The sequence below is a fragment of the Rhinoraja longicauda genome, chromosome 13 (genome assembly GCF_053455715.1).
Source record: "Rhinoraja longicauda isolate Sanriku21f chromosome 13, sRhiLon1.1, whole genome shotgun sequence".
In the NCBI taxonomy this organism is placed as follows: Eukaryota; Metazoa; Chordata; class Chondrichthyes; order Rajiformes; family Arhynchobatidae; genus Rhinoraja; species Rhinoraja longicauda.
Genome location: NC_135965.1, coordinates 34,311,845 through 34,335,487, shown reverse-complemented (window position 1 = coordinate 34,335,487; position 23,643 = coordinate 34,311,845).

Below are 23,643 nucleotides of genomic sequence, written 5' to 3'. Positions count from 1 at the left end.
TCCTATCCATGTACCCTTCCCGTATACTTTAGAAGTATCCCATTTCGTAAATATTGTCTTTTCCTATTCCTCATGCTAAAACATATTCTTTCATTCACCTATCCATTCTAACAGCCACTCTTTTGCATTATCCTCCTCTCTGTGTACCTCAGCTTTTATCAAACACAAATGTTGTCCTGCACTCTTGTGCACAACTATCTCATATATGAAATACATATTGAATGTGCAAACATCTTTAATTATCACATGTATCATGCATGTACCATGCAGTATGACTTCTGGCATACTCTTGCATCAGTCACTGCAGTAAATTGAATGTGGTTCAACCCACAAAGCATGTTTGGTTTGGCAGGATCTACCCTTATACCTACCCAATAATGATATAGAAGAACCAACATGTAATAAAAGTAATGGGCACTGCATTGATCCACTGAAAGACCACTGTCTACCATGTTCTAATCTCAAAAGCAACCATTTGTTTTTACTGGTCTTTACAGTTCTCTGCTTCCTGCTTTTTAATACAATTTCCTATCCTGTGGTCCTATAAGTCTAATTTCTTAGGCTTCAATTTTGATAGCCATATTTTGTAATCAAATGCCTTCTGAAAATCCACGTAGGTGATATTTATCACATTCCATTATCTTACCTCATCAAAAATTTTGATCAATCATGGTTTGCGTTTCATGAAAGAAAATGCGTACTCTTTTGTCAACCTGAGTTTCTCTAAGAGCCTGATTTTTGAAAATCATTATTTCCATATCACTTCCCGCCCCTCCTTATACCCCTGCCAGGATTTCCTGAAGGAGCAGAGGTTAGTAGTTTGGTCCACTGCAGGTGAGCTTGGACCACGTTCTCTTGAGATTGGTTGCCATTGGGTTCTTTCAAAACGACATGGTCTTTTTGACTGGACTGCCAACCAGCAAGATTACACCACTATTCATCTCTTTGAAACTAGCTGCCAACACGCCTGTCCTTGAGGCTACAACCACCCTGACCCCGTGATTAGACCCTACAACCTTGCAAGGTGAAATCCTAGACTGATCCCTTTATCTCCTGCCTTATCCCCTGCAAAGGCCAGTCTCTACACCTACTCTTTTCTCCATCCATAAACACAGTCCAAGTCCAGTCCCAACATAGTATTAGAAAGATTGAATAAGAACCTGAGGGGTAACTTTTTCACCCAAAGGGTGGTGGATGTATGGAACAAGCTGCTGGAGAAGGTAGATGAGCCAGGTATCATATCATCATCATATCATATATATACAGCCGGAAACAGGCCTTTTCGGCCCTCCAAGTCCGTGCCGCCCAGCGATCCCCGCACATTAACACTATCCTACACCCACTAGGGACAATTTTTACATTTACCCAGCCAATTAACCTACATACCTGTACGTCTTTGGAGTGTGGGAGGAAACCGAAGATCTCGGAGAAAACCCACGCTGGTCACGGGGAGAACGTACAAACTCCTTACATTGCAGCACCCGTAGTCAGGATCGAACCTGAGTCTCCGGCGCTGCATTCGCTGTAAAGCAGCAACTCTACCGTTGCGCCAGGTACTATCACAATGTTTGAGAAACATTTAGACAGGTGCATGGATAGGACAGGTTTAGAGGGATATGGGCCAGACGCAGGCAGGTGGGACTAATGTAGATGGGACATGTTGGCCGGTGTGGGCAAGTTGGGCCGAATGGCCTGGTTCCATGTTGTAAGACTCTATGACTATAGTTATTTTCTTCCCCTCATTCGGCAAAGGCCAATTTTCATACATGAATGCACCATCTAAAACCTTGCACAAATGGCAATATCAGCATAACCAGTGCTTTTTATTGTAGGCAAAAAGATGATGGTATGCATGTTTAGTAAACATACGTGTCACATCGCTAGAAACCATAATGGTGTTTAACTTACCGGCACAAATAAAGCACTGAGAACAACTGATATGGCCCATTATAACAGTATAGCTGATAGTTTATTGTATTGTTGCTTAATGTGTATTTATTTGTTGTGTTGCATTGATGTGCCTATAAAGCTGCAGTAAGTAATAATTTAATTGTTCCGTTCCCCGTGCAATGGCAATTAAACACTCTTGACTCTTGAGGTCGTGGCCTACTTTCCAATTTGGGCCTCAGGAGCACAGGAGGGAGCAGATCTTTCCGCTTGTGCTCAACCTTAGTCGTAATTGAAGGTCGATGTGACTGACCACTGCATAAGCTTCATTCCTGTGGAACCCACCAGAATTTCCAGGCATCAATTGATTTAATTTAGCTCGCATAATATAATTACAATCACCTGATGAAAAGCACGACTTTCAGATTCTTAATGTTCATTTCTTATTTCCATACTTAAATTCTTCACTTTTTACATTGTAGGTTCATTCTAAGAATGGATTAACCTATACCAGGAATAAGGCAGCATTTTAACCAAATAGCCATCAGCTGGAGAGTGGTAACAACCTCCCATGTACCTCATTGGAGACCTTTGATCAGACTTTATCAGACTTTATCCTGCACAAAATGTTGTACCATTTATCCCTTCTTTACCTGTGCACAGTGGACAGCATGATTGTAATCAAGTATAGTCTTTTCTTTGACTGAACAGTACACAAACAAAAGCTTTTCACTGTATCTCAGTACACATGACAATAATAATATACTAAACTAAACTAATCTCAACTTACCTTGTTTGATAGCAGTATGCCCTTTGACCATGGGAGGCTTCCTGGGTGTGTTTCCCATCTCTCATGCACTCCAGTATCAATCAATTCAGAGTAGAAATCTCACTGCCAATTCCTTGGCTTACACTAGAATCCTGGCAAACAAGATCACCTCCCCAAAGCTGTCCAGGACAAGATTAATTGATTCAGCACACGACTTTCAAAGATGCTTACTCAGCTTTCCAAGAAAAAAATGTGATGTTACCATAAATAGGAATGGTGTTAGTCGTAGAACCGTGACATGAATGGATATTTTAATTGTAATGGAATAGTCAAAGTCATATCTGATTTTCCTTTACCTTATAATCAGGAGGGAGGGTGTCTCAAAATATCCAAACCCCGGTGGATTTGAATGGCCTGTGTTCATAGAAAGAGTCATTTTTTATAAGAATGTCCAGTTTGGCAATTATTGCTAACAATCCCTTTCTCAATATTGGTATTGCATTGGTATATTATTGTGCATAGGAAAGAAGAGGTTTCATGGTCCCAGGGAAAGTAGTAGGAGGTGTCCGAGAGTTGGCGCCTGACCTCAGCTTGCCAGACCAGCCAGATGAGCCAGATTGTATATTATTGTCCTGTGTACTGTGATAAGTGAAGAACATTGATGGTGTTACATGCAGTCAAATCATACCATACGTATTTTGTGTAGAAAAGAACTGCGGATGCTGGTTTAAATCGAAGGTAGACACAAAATGTTGGAGTAACTTAGCGGGACAGGCAGCATCTCTGGAGAGAAGGAATGGGTGACTTTTTGGGCCGAGACCCTTCTTCAGTCTTGAAGACTTCAGTCTGAAGATGGGTCTCGATCCGAAACGTCACCCATTCCCTCTCTCCAGAGATGCTGCCTGTCCCGCTGAGTTACTCCAGCATTTTGTGTCTACCATACGTATTTTGTTTTGGTTTCAAACAGTAAGACAGAAAAATAGAAAAAAAACACTGCAAAAGGGGAACAGCTAAAAATTGCAGCAGCCTCATGTGTAAATGGTGAAGATTTTTGCCCTCAACATATCTGCACCATAGCAACAGTACCTTTCAGTGTGTATAAGGGTCCCAACCCAGAATGGTGTCTGTACATTTCCCTCCGCAGGTGCTACTTGACCTGCTGAGATCCTCCAGCACTTTGTGTTTTGCTCAAGATTCCAGCATCTGCCGTCTCATGTATCTCATTATCTTTCACACTAATTTGATTATTGGAGGATGTTACCTTCTTATTATTGATTTCCATGTAGAGTTCCTTATTACACTGATATGTTTTCATTAACAATCTGCTGCATCCTACTGATTTCTCTGTGGATATAATATTATCAATTATACCATTATTGATATTGACTATACGTGAATAGCTTGCTGCTGTGTTGTATAAAATGTGTTCAGAGAACAAAGAACAAAGTCATTAACATTAGAAGGCATTTTTGAGGCACTCCAGCTGATGTTTGAAATAATTTGATTAGTTTAGACTTTAGTTTAGTTTAGTTTAGAGATATGGCACAGAAACAGGCCCTTTGGTCCACCGAGTTCATGCCGACCAGCGATCCCCGCACACTAACACTAGTTCTAGCACGCACTAGGGACAATTTACAATTATACCAAGCCAATTAACGTACAAACCTGTACGTCTTTGGAAAGTGGGAGGAACCCCGAGCTCCCGAAGAAAACCCACGTGGTCACGGGTCGATCGTACAAACTCCATACAGACAGCACCTGTAGTCAGGATCGAATCCGGGTCTCTGGCGCTGTAAGGCAGCAACTGTACCACTGCACCGCCATTCGTTGCCAATCACCAGCCACTTTGAAATTTATTTGTGCTGCTTTCTCCGTTTTGAAACATGTCTGATGTTGTGTAAAAAGAACTAAAAAGAACAATATTACACAATATTACATGGTACAGCTTGAAAGGTAACAATACCAAGCTGTCATGCTTAATACCATGCTTATCAGAAGCAAATGGCATGACTATTCCTGTTTCACTTCTTGCAGCTGCAAGTACTGAGCTATGCAGCTTTGACCCTATCAGCCAACCTTTGAAGTTATATACACAACACCACCAGCACTCTTTCAGTGACTGGGGAGTGCTGATCAGTTGAATATGCTTGCACCACTTATTCCAGAGTGCAGACAATATGTTCCCAGGCAGTTGACAATATTATCTGAGGAAGGGATGCCTTGTTTTCAGGACTGCTATGCAAATAATTCAGGGCTACCTGCTGGTTATACTGGTGGAGGTTGCCAGCCTCTGCTATGAATAGTAACTCCCGTGTGGCACAGTGGTGCAGCTGATAGAGCTGCTGATTCACAGCACCAGAGACCCGAGTTCATTCCTGACCTTGGATGCTCTCTGTGTGGAGTTTGCTCATTCTCCCTGAGAGTGCATGATAGAAAGCCCTTCGATTCACCATCCACACTGGCTGTTGATCAGCCATTCACACAAGTTCTATGTTATCCCACTTTCGCATCCACTCCACACACACCAGGAGCAATTTACTGTGAGGCCAATTGACCTACAAACTTGCACATCTTCAGGATATGGGAGGAAACCAGGGCAACCATGGCGGCACAGTGGCATAGCGGTAGAGTTGCTGCCTTACAGCGGCAGAGATCCGGGTTCGATCCGGACTACGGGTGCATGTCTGTATGGAATTTGTTCTCCCCGTGACCTGCGTGAGTTTTCTCCGAGATCTTCAGTATCCTCCCTCACTCCAAAGACGTACGGGTTTGTAGGTGAATTTGCTTGGTATAAATGTAAAACTTTCCCGAGTGTGCGTAGGGTAGTGAAAATGCGCGGGGATCGCTGGTCAGTGTGGACTCGGTGGGCCGAAGGGCCTGTTTCTGTGCTGTATCTCTAAAGTAAACTAAACTAAACTAAAATCAGAAGAAACCCATGAAATCACAGTGAGAACGTGTAAACTCCACACAGACCGCACCGGAGGTTAGGATTGCACCCGGGTCTCTGGCACTGTGAGACAGCAGCTCTGCAGGCAGTTCTCTATGGCTGCCACACTGTCGGCAAGCAATGACCAGCAGAGAGGAGATCCGTGTTCACATTCTCTCAAGGCCTGGTGCAGATCCAGGAAAAAACCTCTCTTCCACGCTAAGTGTAATTTGTTTTCTGCAATGGGAATACAGAGGAAGCAGCTGTGGGAAAGAAAAGCAATCAGAAAATGCATCTGTGGAGAGAGGAAAAGAGTTAACGTCTCAGGTCACCGATCATCAATCAGAAGTCAAAAGTGTTAGAAAATGAATATGTTTTCAGTTGCGGAGAAGGCGCGGTGGTGGTTGGCTGAGGGGGGCGGGGGGTGGGTGTGGGGTTGTGAGGTGCAGTGGTACAGCCGGTAGAGTAAACAACAACAGACAACAACAGAGCTTTATTTGTCATTCGGTACCAGGGTACCGAACGAAACTACATAGCAGTCACACAAAAAAGAACACAAGACACATAACCCCAACACAAACGTCCATCACAGTGACTCCAAACACCCCCTCACTGTGATGGAGGCAACAAAACTTCCACTCTCTTCCCCACGCCCACGGACAGACAGCTCGTCCCCGACCGACCCGCACAGTCCCGCAAGGGGATGGAAGTCCCCGCGGCCGAGCCGCACCGGGCGCTGAAACGTCTCGCGGCCGAGCCGGGCGATGTTAGGCCCCACGGCCGAGCCGCACCGGGCGATGGAAGGCCCCGCGGCCAAGCGCACCGGGCGATGTTAAGTCCAGCGGCCGAGCTTTCCAGAGAATGCATGTGATAAGGTAAAGAGCGGGAGACCGCGATGCATATGTTGGCAGTGCTGAATGAAAGAGGGTGCTGAAGGTTTGGAAACTGCGAATGCTCTGGAAGAGGTGTGAACAGAGGGGAATAAATAAGACCAGAGGAAAGAGAGATGCAAGTAATGCTGGAATTGTGGAACACAGAACTGGACATCTGAAAGAGAATACTGGAAAAACTCAGCAGGTGGAGTCTGACAAAACTGCGTTAATGCTACAGGGTGATGACCTTTCATCAGAATTGCTCAGTTCTGATACAAAATGGGAAAGCTGGTTGCCTGTTGTATCTCCTGTTGGTGTGGTGAGAAAGTACCTGGGTGATGGAGGTCCAAGAATTAAACTGGGACGGTGCCGAGGAGATGGTCCTTGCAGAATGCTGAAAGGGGTGGGGAGAGGAAGATATCACTTTTGCGCTGACAGATATTATTGAGGCTGATGGGGTGGAAGGGAAGCCTTGCCTTGTTCTGGATGAGAAGTACGGGGTTGAGAGCAAAAGTGTGGGATTTGGACTGGACACAATTTAGAGTTCTGCAAATTATTATGGTAGGAACACCAAAATTATGGAAAAAGCAAGATATCTCCACCATCCTAGTTCTCTGACCAGTCTGACTGTCCGCCTGATTAATTTTTTACATTGTAGACCTCGTTGTCACCTTCCCCTGGCTAACAATGATCTATTCTACATTTTCCTTGAACTTCGTCCCCTTTGAACTCTCGTTTTTCACATCTTACCTTTCCATATCTCTCGTTTCCCTCTCCCCTGACTCTCAGTCTGAAGAAGGATCTCAACATTGAACATCAACCATTCCTTCTATCCAAAGATGCTGCCAGTCCCGCTGAGTTACTCCAGCATTTTGTGTCTATCTCCGGTGAAAACCAGCATCTCCAGTTCCTCCCTACACACTCAGTGGTTCAATGGTACAATGGTTTTTTAATGTTATGTATGCACTGCACAGTGAATTTCTTTTTGCGTACCTCACACATGCACAGTCACCATGTTTTGGCACCATTTACAAAAAGAAAAAGTCTAAAGTCCACAGCCCAGGATGTACTGGAGAGACCCCAATCCAGGTGAGCCCAGGTAAACCCCAGGCTGTTGCAAGGTCTGTTCCATCACCGTCGACCGGCTCGGCCCGCGAAACGATGTCCCACTCCTCACCTGACCGCTTGTGTCGAGGGGGCACCTTCCGCAGCCGACCTTAAAGGCGCTGGAGGCAATACACTGGTCCCTCTCCCACTGGCCCACTCCGTACATCCAACGTTGCCAGCGGCTGCTTTCTCCTCAACTCATTGGTCTTCAGGCCCGAGCTTAGCAGCTTCCGAGCTTCCCTTGCAGGCAGCGGCCCGCCAGGTCTTCCTTCGCGGGGACGAACCAGTCCTCCCGCTGGCACTTGGCCGCGGGTGACCTGCCGGCTCCATCTTCATTCACGGTGGGCGGCTGGATTGTTTGTGGCAGCCGCTGGGTGCGTCTTTGTTCTCGGCGGCCCACCGGGATGTTCGCTGTGCCAATATTAATAGCATTGGTGTGAAAAATGTTTTCATCGGAATAGATATGAAGGTGGGAGGAGGAGTAATGGAGAGAACTCTGAGGTCTGCATACGAATGTGGACCATTAATCTCTCCTCTAAACCAGAGTTGGAACGTCAAGCAATCGAAGTGGAGGTTCACACATGGACTGTGTGAGAGTGGGAGCAAAGGGGAAGTTATGAGTTCTGTAAAAGCAGAATATGTCACACTGCCAATAGAAGACGAGGGAAGACCCCAACATGTTCCATATTCCAAGTTCTCGGGCTCTGCTCCCTGAAATTGTGGCTGGCTGACTCCCAGTGGCAGTAGCTTGCTACTCTGTAGGTGATCGGTGGTGCTATAAGGAAGCGGACAGTCATGTTATGGGCTCCATTTGCTGGCCTTGACAGGATTCCGGAGACCACAATGGCACTTGTGCAGTCTGGGTAACACCGGACCTGCACCCTGTACCATAGAAATGCAGTTGGAGTGTGGGAACTGGGACCCTGACCCCTGAGTGTGGAAACTGGGACCCTGACCCTTCTCAAGATGTCAGATCACCTCGACCACCCCCCCATCCCTGATATTCTCGACACTGCCCTTGTCAATACACCCAGGCTTGCTTGCCCAGATTAAGAGCATACCAGTTGGTCCCTCACATTCAAGAACTTGTCTATCAAGTTCATCATGGGCGCACCAGGAGCTCAACAACTACTCACTGCCAAGGGCAAAAATGTGTTAGTGGTCGGCGTGGACTCGGTGGGCTGAAGAGCCTGTCTCCTTGCTGTATCTCTATATGAAACTAAAAAAAGAATACCATTTAAAAATAAACATACTACATTTAAGAGATATTTATTCAGGCATTTCAATAAAAAAAGACATGGAAGGGAGACACAAAATGCTGGAGTAACTTAACGGGTCAGGCAGCATCTCTGGAGAAAAGGAATAGGTGACGTTTCAGGTAGTGACCCAAAACGTCACCTATTCCTTTTCTCTAGAGATGCTGCCTGACCCGTTGAGTGACTTTGTGTATATATTCGGATAGTAATGGATAGTAATTGTTTTAGTAAGTTTTGCATCCAGGCTAATATTTTGTTGTGTAGACTATAGAGGTACAGCGTGGAAATAGGCCCTTCAACCCATTGGGTCCGTGCCAAACATCGAACACCCTGTACACTAGAATTATACTGCACACAGGGGATAATTTACAATTTTACCGAAGCCAATTAACCTACAAACATGTACATCTTTGGAGTGTTGGAGGAAACCAGAGCACCTGGGGAAAACCCACGTGATCACAGGGAGAACGCACAAACACCATACAGACAGCACCCGTAATCAGGCTCGAACCTGGGTCTCTGGGGCTGTAAGACAGCAACCCTAACGCAGCACCACTGTGCCACTCTAAACTGATTACACCATTTCTGTAACTCGTGCTGAATAAAGATATTTAATTTTACTGATTGTAAAATTTGCTCATGCTTCCATCCCCCATCTGTATCAGAGCATTTGTGCAGTGGCCGCTGCATGATATGAGGTTAAAGGAGCTTATCCCTGCTATCACATAGCACAAGAGCAGAAAGTGCCTTGCCAGGCCTTGTCCCATCCCCCAGCCTTCTCCCCCTCTACTACAATTCTCAGCCTTCTCCCCCTCTACTACAATTAGTCTGAAGATGGGTCTCAACCCAAAACGTTGTCTATCCATTTCTTCCAGTGATGCTGCTTGACCTGCTGAGTTACTCCAGCACTTTGTGTCCTTTTTTGTGAACCAATATCTGAACTTCCTTGTGCCCCCATGAAGTCCCACTCTTGTGTGATTTTTGCCCATACTTGCATGAGTTTCACAGGCTCATGTAAAGATGAGGAAAGTGGATAGAGATGTATGAGTGCAATCCATGGTGATATTGAGTTATCCTGGCTATGGCAATATCCCAGTTCCACCAGTGCTGTTGATCGTAGGTTACAGTTGTCAGGCTGCCTTAATGCACAGTGGGTTAAGGTGACCGGTAACTGGCCAAATCGGCACAAGTGACAATAACTAAACTGTAAACTCCTTCAATTCCACAATGGGAGATTTCCAAAACTTACAGTATCTCGGTTTCAATTAAGGAATTTAAGGAAGTTGGAGGTGCCAACTCATTGGGTAATTTTGGTTTCTTTATCTCCATTACCAATTTTCAGAACTGTATATACCTTCTCAATATATTCAGTGATTCGCAATCCGTGACTTTGATCGACTTGACAAACCTCTTTGTCGGATGTCATTTCCAGCTGTGTCTGAGATTTTTGCACCAAAAAAAATATCATCCTTTAGCTTTCCCGATGCATTGCACAGTATGGACCAGTATGGACCAGTATGGACCAGTGGTCCCAAGCTGGAATCACTCATCTGAGGAAGGAAAGCTATGACTGATTTCAGCATCTCTCTGTTTGTAAAGAAAAAAGGATCACAGCCAGAGGCTCCAAAAACAATCACTGTCCAATGATACCTGCTGAAAAATGCACCAGAATTGCACAAAAACACGGCCTTTTCATTGTTAAATGGCAATTTGATCTTCAAGGTTGATGCTCATGATTTAAGGACAGCCATTTGAGGCATTAAATGGAAGGCAACAAAAAAATAGACAGTTGTCAATGAAACAATGATGGTGTATATAGTGAAGTGCCCTTCGACCAATGCATTATAATCAAATACACCTCCAATAAACTAGAATGCTCAGTGGCACAGATATTCAACTGCATAGCCTTTGTGTCTTACCTTACTGAACTTGATCAGAAACCCTATCACTGAATGCAAATACTAACACTATACTATATAATACTATATAAGGCACTGATCAGCCCGCATTTGGAGCATTGTGAGTGGTTTTGGGCCCCATATCTGATGAAGGATGTGCTGATGGTGGAGAGGATCCAGAGGAGATTTACGAGAATGATCTCAGGAATGATTAGGTTAACATATGATGAGCGTTTAACAGCACTGGGCCTGTACTCGTGGAGTTTAGATGAGGGGGGGGGGGGGGGGGGGGACCTCATTGAAACTTACCGAATAATGAAAGACCTGGATAGAGTGGATGTGGAGATTATGTTTCTACTCGTGGGAGAGTCTAGGACCAGAAGGCATAGTCTCAAAATAAAAGGACGTACCTTTAGAAAAGAGATATGTTTAGTCAGCGAGTGGCGATCCTGTGGAATTCAATGCCACAGACGGTTGGTGAAGCCATCATTGGGTATTTTTAAGGCAAAGAAAGACAGATTCTTGATTGGTAAGGGTGTCAAGGGTTACGGGGAAAAGGCAGAAGAATGCGGTTGAGAGGGAAAGATAGATCAGCCATGATTGAATGGCGGAGTAGACTCAATGGGCCGAATGGCCTAATTCTGCTCTTGTAACTTCAAGATCAAGATGAACATGAACAGCCTACACTCAAATGGTGTTTTTTTTCCTGGAGTTCAATGGGGAGAGTAGGAAGTTGCAGTGATTTCCTATCTCAGAAAAAATTGCTTGGACCTCTTGTCAATAGGGGAATGCAAGGTATGAATCCCAAAGAACTTGAAATGATGGAAAGGTATTTTCTACTTATTTTTCATTTGCATTTAGTGTTCAGATGATTAGCTGCCTGGAAATATTTATAATTTGCGTTTCACTTTTTAAATTCCTAAATATTTTATTGGTTTCGATCTCATGTCTGAAAACACCCAGGCATATGATCCAACTTTAATAGTTCTAGCCAAATTGTGCAATGTGATTTACTAGCTGTTTAAAAGTATTTTTCTTATTATGAGGGCGAACATCACTCACTAAGATGTAATTATGTATAAATATATTAACTACTCCACGAGAATACTCCATAAAAATCAATTCCATCATCACTTGTGTATATATTGGGCTGCTTTACTGATGGACCAGAATAATGTGCATGTCTTTATTGTGAAGCTACTGGTGTCCTGTAGAGCTTATTATGACCTGAATCCACCACCTCTTTGGATAACGACAAAATGAATGTTCTAGACCTCCAGAAGGCATTTGATAAGGTAGCACATCAAATATTATCGCAGAAGGTAACATATTTACGAGGTGGAAGATTGGCTGGCTAATTGCAAGCAAAGAATGGCAACATGTCCACTAACCCCATTTGCCTGCAATAGGACCATACCCTTCTATGTCTTTGTGTGTATCAAGGAACTGCAGATGCTGGTATACACCGAAGATAGACACAAAAGCTGGAGTAACTCAGAGGGACAAGCAGCATCTCTGGCGAGAAGGAATGGGTGACGCTTCGGGTCGAAAGAAAGGTCTCAACCCAAAACGTCACCCATTCCTTACCTCTAGAGATGTTGCCTGTCCCGCTGAGTTACTCCAGCATTTTGTGGGTCTATCAGAAAATAGGTATAATGGTGCAGCAGGTAGTACTGCTGCCTTACAGTTCTAGTTTAATCCGGAGCTCGGTATTGCTCAAGTGGAGTTTATACATTTTCCCTGTGGCCATGAGGGTTTCCTCCTGTTGGTCCTGTTTCTTCCCATATCCCAACAAAAATGTGTGTGTTGGTAAGTTAATCAGCTACTGGAAATTGCCCTGGTGTGCAGCCAAGTCATTGAAGGTGAAACAGAAATTGATGGGGATGAGGGGAGAATAAAATAGGTTAGGGTAAGATTAGTGTAAAAATGGGAGCTTGAGGGTCCGCACAGATGGTGGGCCAAGGGTCTGTTTCCATGGTGTATCTCTCCATGAATTATGAGGAGGCATAAATGGGTCTTTTCTCTGGTTGGCAAAATGTAATGATTGCCATGCCGAAGACGATCAGTGGTGGCTACAGCCTTTTACTGTTTCTATCGATGACTTAGCTAAAAGCACAGGAGTTATGGTTGCTAGATGTGCTGATGACACAAAGATAATTAGGAAAGCAAGTGTGAAGAGGACAATTGGGGGCCATAGATTCATATAGATATATATCAGGTGAGGGTGCAAAGATCTGGATATAGGAGTGTAATGTAAATACTAAAATTGTCCATGTTGGTAAGAAAATATTTTGGAAAAAAAAGCATATTATCCAAATGGTGAGAGATTACAGAGTTTGAGATTCAGTGTGATGTTGATGTAGTGTGCATGATTCACAGGCTAGTGTCAAGTACATCAAGTAATTGGGAAAGCTACCAAAATGTTATCATTTATTGTGAGGGGAATTGGATGGAAAAGTAGAATGGTTATGTTTCAGTTGGAAAATGCATTGGTGAGACGATATCCTACAATTACATTAATAGCCAGATTTTCTTTTGAGAAAAGGCTGGGGAGTCTAGATGTGTATTTATTGGAGTTTTGAAAAGTGAAGGGTAACTTAATTGAAACAAATAAGATCCTCATGGATATTAAGATATTAACAGGGTTGATGTGCAGATAATGGGTGGAAAAATCTAGAACGTTGGGTCTCGGTTTAAAAATAAGGGATTCCTTTTTTTTTTAAAGTCATGACTTTTTTTTGCCAAGGGTTCCAAGTCTTTAAGATTTGCTTTTTTAAAGGGCAGTGGAAGTAGAGTTGGGTATTTTTAAGGAAGAGGTAGATGCATACTTGAAGATATAAGAGACTGTAGATGTTGGAATCTTGAGCAAAAAATAAACTGCTGAAGGACTTCAGTGGATTTATTCTGCAGTCTGTGGATAGATACTTGATAAGAAAAAAGGTGAAAGGTCACCAGTGGTGTTTGAATTTAGATGCTGAGGTAACGACAGATCAGACGTGGTCTTGTTGTTACTATAGATCAGCCATGGACCTCTGGTACTGCAAGGCATACAAGCCATAAGCGACAGCGTGTTCGCCTGCCCCGGACCTTTCACCGTCCGGCGCGGCCTGGAACGTGGCAATGACAACAGCCTGACCGCGGGAGAAGATGGCAGGAGAAGGGAAAAGACATTCTGGCCTTCCATCACAGTGAGGAGGGGACTGGAGGAGACTCACTGTGATGGATGTTTCTTTTTTTTGTGTTGGTTGGGGTTGTGTAATTTGCTTATTTTATTGCTTTTATTGTTGGACTGTGGGTGACTAAATTTCGTCCAATACAACAGATTAGCTACGGACCCATTTTTACCACAGATCACCGATGGTCTCATTGGTACAACAAACTGACAATGGTGTTATGAGATGACATAGAAGGCTCAACTGGTTAGGTGACATCCTCCTATTCCCGATAAGACAATAGACAATAGACAATAGACAATAGATGCAGGAGTAGGCCATTCGGCCCTTCGAGCCAGCACCGCCATTCAATGTGATCATGGCTGATCATTCTCAATCAGTACCCCGTTCCTACCTTCTCCCCATACCTCCTGACTCCGCTATCCTTAAGAGCTCTATCTAGCTCTCTCTTGAATACATTCAGATTCACAACTCTCTGACTGAAAAAGTTTTTCCTCATCTCAGTTCTAAATGGCCTACCCCTTATTCTTAAACTGTGGCCCCTTGTTCTGGACTCGCCCAACATTGGGAACATGTTTCCTGCCTCTAACGTGTCCAACCCCTTAATAATCTTATACGTTTCGATAAGATCCCCTCTAATCCTTCTAAATTCCAGTGTATACAAGCCTAGTCGCTCCAGTCTTTCAACATATGACAGTCCCGCCATTCCGGGAATTAACCTAGTAAACCTACGCTGCACGCCCTCAATAGCAAGAATATCCTTCCTCAAATTTGGAGACCAAAACTGCACACAGTACTCCAGGTGCGGTCTCATTAGGGCCCTGTACAACTGCAGAAGGACCTCTTTATAAGACCTATAACCAAGCAGGTGTGATATTCAGCAATGGGAACTAGGTGATGTCGTACAAATCTGTAGTCCATGAAGGTACGTGGGACAATCGGCAATAAATTCAGGAACATCCATGTTGTGATAATGACTCTGTTCCTGACGGTGACATAGGATCAACTACTATTGAAGCTGCAAGTTGCAAGTTCTGCAGTTCAAGGAGCTAATGCAACATCAAAGTAGAGCTGAGGAGGTCAAACTGGCTGAGGAAGTCTGTCAACAGATTGAATCTATAATGTGAACATATGTCCAGAATGTTGACAAACCATTTGCAACGAGGAAAAGCAGTCTCTGAATCTGTGTACAATATATAAATAAACCATGTGGTTTTAGAATGTAATTAAATCATAATTTTTATATATGATATAAGCATCACTGTCTGAAGAAGGGTCTCGACCCAAAACGTCACACATTCCTTCTCTCCTGAGATGCTGCCTGACCCGCTGAGTTACGCCAGCATTTTGTGTCTATCTTCGATTTAAACCAGCATCTGCAGTTTTTTTTCCCCAAAGCATCTCTATCCATGCGCTGTGCTGTCAGTCCTGATTAAAGTATGCACCTTTATTGTGAAACCTCTGCCGTCTTGTAGATATTACTGGGGCGGCATAGTGGCGCAGCGGCAGAGCTGCTGCCTTGCAGCGCCAGAGACCTCGGTTCGATCCTGACTACAGGAGTTTGTACATCCTCCCTGCGACCGCGTGGCTTTTCTCCTGGAGCTCCGGTTTCCTCCCACACCCCAAAGATGTGCAGGTTTGTCAGTTAAATGGCTTCTGTAAATTGTCCCTAGTATGTAGGATGGAACTAGTGTACGAATGATTGCTGGTTGGAGCGGACTTGGTGGGCCGAAGGGCCTGTTTCCACACAGTATCTCTAAAATTAAACTAAAACTCTGTCATCATTCTGCATAGAGTCTCATACTTCATCACTTTTGGGTCACTAGTTTTCTCCCTCAGACCCACTTCAGTCCTTCTTCCAATTACCTTAAATCCACATCCATTATCACTGATCTCTGCAATGCAAATTAGTTCCTTCCTATTCACCCTGTCTCGACTTTTCTCAAGTTTAAAAACCTCAATTAACTTCCTCTTTACTTTCCTCCCTGCCAAAGGAAACGACCTTAGCCAAGGTAATCTTATATATATCTAAAATACTCCAATCCATGTCGAGCTCTCCCATACTCTATCTGGAGCTAGCACATTACCCCGGTAATGTAGTGATCAGGATTTAGAGAATAATTTAGCTGTAGTTTAACTAGGATTTGGTACAATCCCTGCATGAATCCCCTGGCCCTGCCTTCAATGCTGGAACCAATTAAAGAGAGAACTGTGTATCACAATCACCACACCCTTCATAGAGTCAATCCAATTTATCACAACAGTTTGTGGAACAATCCTTATGGAATTACTGGCATGTTGTGTAATCTCTTAACATTATGAGTTAGAGGATGACACAATAATAAAGTTTAAGACTTAAGGGTGCATGGCCTTTTAATTTGGCCAATAGCACTTATAAGTAGCTAGGACAAAAAGAAAATTGAAATTCAAATCCATTTAGATTTAAGCATTAAAACTGAAAATTGACCAAATTGAATTTAAAGCAATTATATTTTATTCCCCTGCTGTTCATATATGAGCTTGTCAATCATACACACTGGGGATTAAGAGTTAAATCTTACAATCCTGGATGTAATTTACATAATTACATGTTGAAATATACTGTAATGAGGTTTTTTTTCTCCAAAAAACAGTGAAATGTTTTAGGGCCAGACTGTTAGCGGAAGCATTCCGTTCACTCTGTTAGAATGCACCTATGCTGCCCTCAGCTGAAACCTATTACACAATGTATTGTTCAAAGGGAAAACCCACTTGTGTTAATACTGCTGCTAGTAGAATGGCAAGCACACCAGGAAATGCAGGGTGGCACGGTGGCGCAGCGGTAGAGCTACTACTGTACAACACCAGAGACCCGGGTTTGATCCTGATGACGGGTGCTGCCTGTACAGAGTTTGTACGTTCTCCCAGTGAATTGTGTGGATTTTCTCTCTGTTTGCTTTGTTGTTACCTTCTCCCAGCTAACAATGATTTTCTCAGTTTCCTCTCACACCCCAAAGATGTACAGGTTTGTGGGTTAATTGGCGTGGGGATCGCTGGTCGGTGCGGACTCGGTGGGCCGAAGAGCCTGTTTCCGCACTGTATCTCTAAACTAAGCTAAACCCTTCTTAAAAGGAATGGAATGAAACTAAATGGGAAGCCAAAATGAAAATCTAGCAAGATGCAGATCCTTGCACTTGAAAAATCCAAAATAAATATTAGCAATTTAGGCAGAGATTGTTTTCTGATAGATACAAAAATGCTGGAGTAATTCAGCGGGTCAGGCAGGCAGGAATGTGTGGCATTTTGGGTCGAGACCCTTCTTCAGACTGATGTCAGGGGAGAGGGAGATACATAGATAAGGAAGTGTAAGGTGTGAAAACAGGACAAATAGAATGAAGAACAAGGAAAATGTAGAATAGATCAATGTTAGCTGGGAGAAGGTAACGACAAAGCAAACAGAGATAAAATGTAGTCGGAGACAGTAAGACTGGTCAGAGAACTGGGAAGGGGGAAGGATGGAGGGATAGGGAAATCAAGTGTTACTTGAAGTTTCTGATAATTTATTACAGAATATGCAGACTTCGTCATTTAATGAGCTTGCACAGATTACAATGAAATTATTTCACTTGAAATAGACGGTACTCCAAGGATTAAAAAAACATGCTTATCAGTGTGGAATAAAGAGGTGGTGGTGGGATCACGTTGTAGCTGGTAGAAATGTCAAATAATGATGTTCTGGTTGCAGAGCTGGTGGGGTGAAAGATAAGAACTAAAGAATCTCCACCCCTGTTCTGTTTTATTGTGCCAATGTAGCGACCATAGAGAATGGTCCGGGTCGTCGAACCCTCAGATTGGCCAGCAAGGTCACGTGTGAGCGCGACCGAAGGTATTGGTCCAGAGAGCGACATCGCTGATTGGCCAGCGTGGTCATGTGCGCTTTTGGCGCCCGAAATGTTCAGTTCGGAGAAGTCTTCGAAGAAGACAGTAAGTTTTTGATGGTTGTCCTTTACCTTGTTGTTTAACCTTTGTATTCGAATATTGCTCCCGCAATAAACTTCTTCTACAACCAACAAGTTTACGGACTCGCCATATTGGTGACCCCGACGTGATCTGGACGATCACCGACTATGCAGGAACACGACGCCTCGTTGTTGGATGCCGCGCCTGGCACACCGGAGTTAAGCGCAGTAAGCGTTCACCTTCCGTTGTTTTGGACACATTCACCGCAATCTTGGTTTGTCCACACCGAAGCCCAATTTCATATAAAGAACATATCGGCCGACTCGACGAAGTATTACTATCTCGTCAGCGCTCTATCACCGGAGACGACCACACGCGTGATGCGGTTCATCGTTAATCCGCCTGCGGAAAGCAAGTACGAGGCAATGAAGAAATTGTTACTGCGAACCTTCGGGTTTAATAGGCATGATTGCGCTGAAAAACTTCTGCACCTACCGGACCTCGGAGATCGACGGCCGTCCGTTCTCATGGCCGAGATGATGATGCTAGCCGGTGAGCATACGGATTGCCTCATGTTCGAACAGGCATTCCGAGAGAAGCTTCCCGAGGATGTCCGACTGCTGCACACGGATTGTTCTTTTAAGGACCCCGAAGCATATGCAGAGAAAGCGGACGCGCTCATAGCGGCTAAATCGAAGGCAGGCGTTTCGATCAACAAGGTCTTGACATCGGTGACCATGCCACAGCGACATCAAGATGGCGCCGCATCTCCCGCCAGTTCTCCGAAAGCCCGCCAAAAAGATCCGCACAAGCGCGGCTGGTGCTATTATCACCTACGATGGGGTAGAGAATCCTGCAACTGCCGCTCACCTTGTACCTTCGCGGGAAATGCCTCGGCCGATTGTACATAGGGGCAGTTGCGATTGGCCAGAACCGACGCCTCTACGTCCACGATCGATTCACGGACACAGAATTTTTGGTGGACACGGGAGCCATCGTCAGTATAGTGCCGCCGACCGACCTCGAAACCAGAACGGGTAAGACAGGTCCCACCCTCATCGCGGTTAATGGCAGCCCCATTCGCACTTTCGGTATACGGAAGATGTCCCTTGTGTTAGGCCTCCGCACGTACGAATGGCCATTCATCATAGCAGACGTCAGACAAGCGATCCTAGGCGCAGATTTTCTCTGGGCTTTTTCACTGGTCGCTGATGTCCGCGGTAACGACCTCCGACCCTCCGCCAGCGAGGAGCCCGTCACTCCGACAATCGCCTCCCCGCCCAGCCCTACTGTCCAGGCCGTCGTCGCGGCCCCTGACTCGTATGCTGAGATCCTGGCGGAGTTTCCAGAGCTGCTCATCCAACGTTTTGACACGCCTTCGGCCAAGCACGGCGTGGTCCATCACATCCGCACCGAGGGCCCTCCCGTTTTCGCTCGGGCCAGGAGACTACCGCCAGACAAACTGGTGGTGGCACGGGCGGAATTTAGGAAGATGGAGGAAATGGGCATTGTCCGTCAGTCCGACAGCCCGTGGGCCTCGCCGTTGCATATGGTCTCCAAGGCATCTGGGGGGTGGAGACCATGTGGCGATTATCGGCGTCTCAATGCTGTCACCACGGCTGATCGCTACCCCATACCGCACCTACAGGACTTTTCGTCTGGGCTGGAAGGAGCGGTGGTGTTCTCCAAAATCGATTTGGTGCGAGGATACCACCAGATTCCGGTGCGGCCGGAGGACATACAGAAAACTGCCACGATTACTCCGTTCGGGTTGTTTGAATGGTTGCGTATGCCTTTCGGTTTAAAGAACGCGGCACAGGCTTTCCAACGACTGATGGACCGTGTGGGTCGGGGTTTACCCTTTTTGTTTATTTATTTAAACGACATCCTGGTCGCCAGCCCCTCAGTGCAGGAACACCAGGTCCACTTGCGGACTGTGTTCCAGCGGCTCCAAGACCACGGGCTCATTATCCAACCCTCCAAGTGTCAATTCGGCCTCCCTTCTCTTGATTTTTTAGGGCACAGAATTACCCCTGCCGGCGCCTCCCCTTTGCCCGAGAAGGTGGAGCCTATCCGGGCATTTCCCAGGCCGGTAGTACCGCCCTCCCTTCAGCGCCGGGTTTTTGATGCCATTCACGGGCTGGCGCACCCGTCCATCCGCTCCACCTCTGCTTTAGTAGCAGCTCGGTTTGTCTGGCATGGCCTACGGAAACAGGTAGCGGGTTGGGCGCGTTCCTGCGTTCCCTGTCAGACCGCTAAAGTCCAGCGCCATGTCCAGCCCCCCGTACAGGAGTTCGAGGTCCCAGCAGTTCGTTTTTTCCACATCCACGTGGATTTAGTCGGGCCTTTGCCTTCCTCCCGGGGCTACACCCACCTCCTCACGGTGGTGGATCGGTTCACCCGGTGGCCAGAGGCTTTCCCATTGTCTGATATCTCGGCAGCCTCTTGTGCCAGGACTTTGGCCCTCCATTGGGTAGCACGTTTCGGGGTCCCGGCAGTTATTACCACTGACAGGGGGCCGCAGTTCACTTCGTCCCTCTGGGCCGCGCTCGCAGAACTGTACGGTTCCAAGTTACAACTCACTACTGCATACCACCCCCAGGCAAATGGACTTGTAGAAAGGTTCCACCGTCAACTTAAGGCGTCCCTCAGTGCAAGGCTTGAAGGCCCGGACTGGGTAGACCAACTCCCCTGGGTTCTTCTGGGCATCCGGACTGCTCCTAAGCAGGATCTCGGTGCATCGTCCGCGGAGCTAGTATATGGCTCGCCACTTCGAGTACCCGGGGATTTGTTTCCGGACCCCTCAGACCAGCTGCCTCCAGTCCCATCAGTCTTAGCATCTCTCCGGGCACAGGTGGGTTCCCTGGCTCCAGTTCCGACTTCAGGTCATGGGTGTCCCATGGTACATGAACCGCCTTCCCTGAAGGACTGTGAGTTTGTGTTTCTGCGAAAAGATTCCCATCGTGCCCCATTGCAGAGGGTCTATCAAGGGCCGTTCCGGGTTTTGCGTAAGGGAACGGCTACCTTCACCTTAGACATGTGCGGCAGGAGTGAGCTCGTCTCGGTGTCCCGGCTTAAACCTGCACACTTGGATCCGGATCAACCAGTCCTGGTCGGCCAAACCCCTAGGAGAGGCCGGCCTCCGTCAGTTCCGCTCAGTCCAGGACCCTCCGTTCCGGCAGTTCCTCCAAGTCCGGAATCCCCTGCTCCTGTGGTTCAGGCTGCCCCTCTCCTTACTCGTTATGGTCGCGAAATCTGGCTCCCTGCTAGGTTCCGTACCTCGGGTTCTGGGGGGGGTCATGTAGCGACCATAGAGAATGGTCCGGGTCGTCGAACCCTCAGATTGGCCAGCAAGGTCACGTGTGAGCGCGACCGAAGGGATTGGTCCAGAGAGCGACATCGCTGATTGGCCAGCGTGGTCATGTGCGCTTTTGGCGCCCGAAATGTTCAGTTCGGAGAAGTCTTCGAAGAAGACAGTAAGTTTTTGATGGTTGTCCTTTACCTTGTTGTTTAACCTTTGTATTCGAATATTGCTCCCGCAATAAACTTCTTCTACAACCAACAAGTTTACGGACTCGCCATACCAACATTTTTTGTCTGTATCGGGGTAACAACATTGCAGTTACTCAAAAGTGGTCAGTTTAGGAAAAAGCCAATGTGTTTGCCAAAACCTTCAAAGAAAATTTGAACTATTTAATTTGGATCAGTGATTTATTTTAATAGGAAGTTGTTGGTGGACAACTGTTGCCCAATTTAATTTAATATTTGTAGAGACACAAGAGATGGCAGATGTTGGAATCTAGAGCACAATGAAGTGTCCCGACCCAAAACTTTGCCTCTGAAGAAGTCTGTCAACAGATTAAATCTATAATGTAGGTACCTGTCCAGAATGTTCACAAAGTTGTTTCAAAGAGCAAAAGCAGCATAGTGAATGTACGTATTATATATAAATAAGCCTTGTGCTTTTATGAGGTTCCACTCTCGGTCTGAAGAAAGGCCTTGACCTGAAACATCGACTCTCAGACTGAAGAAGGGTCTCGACCTGAAACCTATTCCTTTTCTCCATTTCCCTCCACAAATGCTGCCTGGCCCATTGTGTTCCTTCAGAAGATTGTTTATTGCTTTAACATTTATATGTCTATTAAATTGTTGTGTGCCTGTATAAACTTCTCACTTAGCAACGTTCGGTTCCTTCAATGTATTGCCAACCACAATAATCTAAAAATGCTGATTTATTTTGGTTCTGCCATGAATCGCCCATATTTTGGTTGTTTGAAATTATTCAGCTCTATTACAAACTAGATTAAGTATGCACTGTTATTTGTGTGTACTGTCAACATAAATATATTAACAGCTGAAACAATAAACAGGTCTCAAATGGGTTAACTGAACAAAATACATAAGAAGGCCCTAGTCTCACACAGATTTAGCAATGCTCAACATGCTGTTTTGTAATTACAGCAATATGCTAAGCAATTACACAAAAGAAATATGTGCTCAATTGTGTACATTACTGAAAGAAAACTACTTGCTCTCAGTTGATGGAGCTTAAAAATGTTGTTACCGAATTTAATGATTTCCTTCCTGTTTAAAATGTGTGACTATATCCTACACGGGTGAACATGACAACAAGGTGGCTGTTTCCAGAGTAGGTAGACACTTGCACATATGTCTCACACAGCCGGCAATCAACTGCTCTGTGTCGTTTACCATCTTTATTTGCTTCGGTGTAAAAGGGTAAGGCTTGAGCTGAAACTGGAATCATTATTTTGATGCAGATGAACTCTCCCTATTCTAAATCAACCTCACATTTTTTTTTACCAGGCAACCAATATATTCATTGGAGCAGATTGTGATCTTCATCAATGCAAAGATGCAACTGTAAGCACAAACTAATCTGATGTGTTTTTTTCCTCCATTAAATTTCTAAAGATGTATGTTTAGATTTTAAAAATATTTTTTAAGGCATCATTAGTGTTTATTGTCCATTCTCAGTTTCGTTTGAGAAGATGAGCAGGACCAAGGAGCTGATCTAATATAGACTTTGATAAGGTAGCACCATGTGCTTCAGTTTTCATGATTACGGTTTGATCACCTAATATTTATGGTATAATTTATGGTATCATTGATTATTGTAAGTTTAGTTGTTATAATGTGGAGATCTTACAAGACATATAACATTCTTAAGGGATTGGACAGACTAGATGTTGGAGGAGTCCAGAACCAGGGGTCACAGTTTAAGAAAAAGGGGTAGGCCATTTAGGACTGAGATGAGGAAAAACATTTTACACCCAGAGAGTTGTGAATCTGTGGAATCCTCTGCCACAGAAGGCAATGGAGGCCAATTCACTAGAGGCTTTCAAGAGAGAGTTAGATTTAGCTCTTAGGGCTAACGGAATCAAGGGATATGAGGAAAAAGCAGAACAGGGTACTGATTTTGGATGATCAGCCATGATCATATTGAATGATGGTGCTGCCACGAATGGTGGTGCTGCTTACTCCTGCACCTATTTTCTATGTTTCAATGAGTTTCATGGAGAACTTCATTGTTTCATTTATATGGCGCATATGACCATTAAACACTTAACTGGACTCCGGAAGATGGTGGTGATCTATTTCTGAGGGTGTTTAAGAATCAACCACATGGGGTGGATCTGGAATTACATGAAGGCCAGCCAGCAGATTTTCTCTTCTGAAGGACATTAATGAAACAGACAGATTTTTAACTACAATCCAGTCGTTTTTTGTGGTTATTGTTACTAAGGCAATTACTAAGCCATATTAGTCAAGTCAAGATTATTTGTCACATACACACA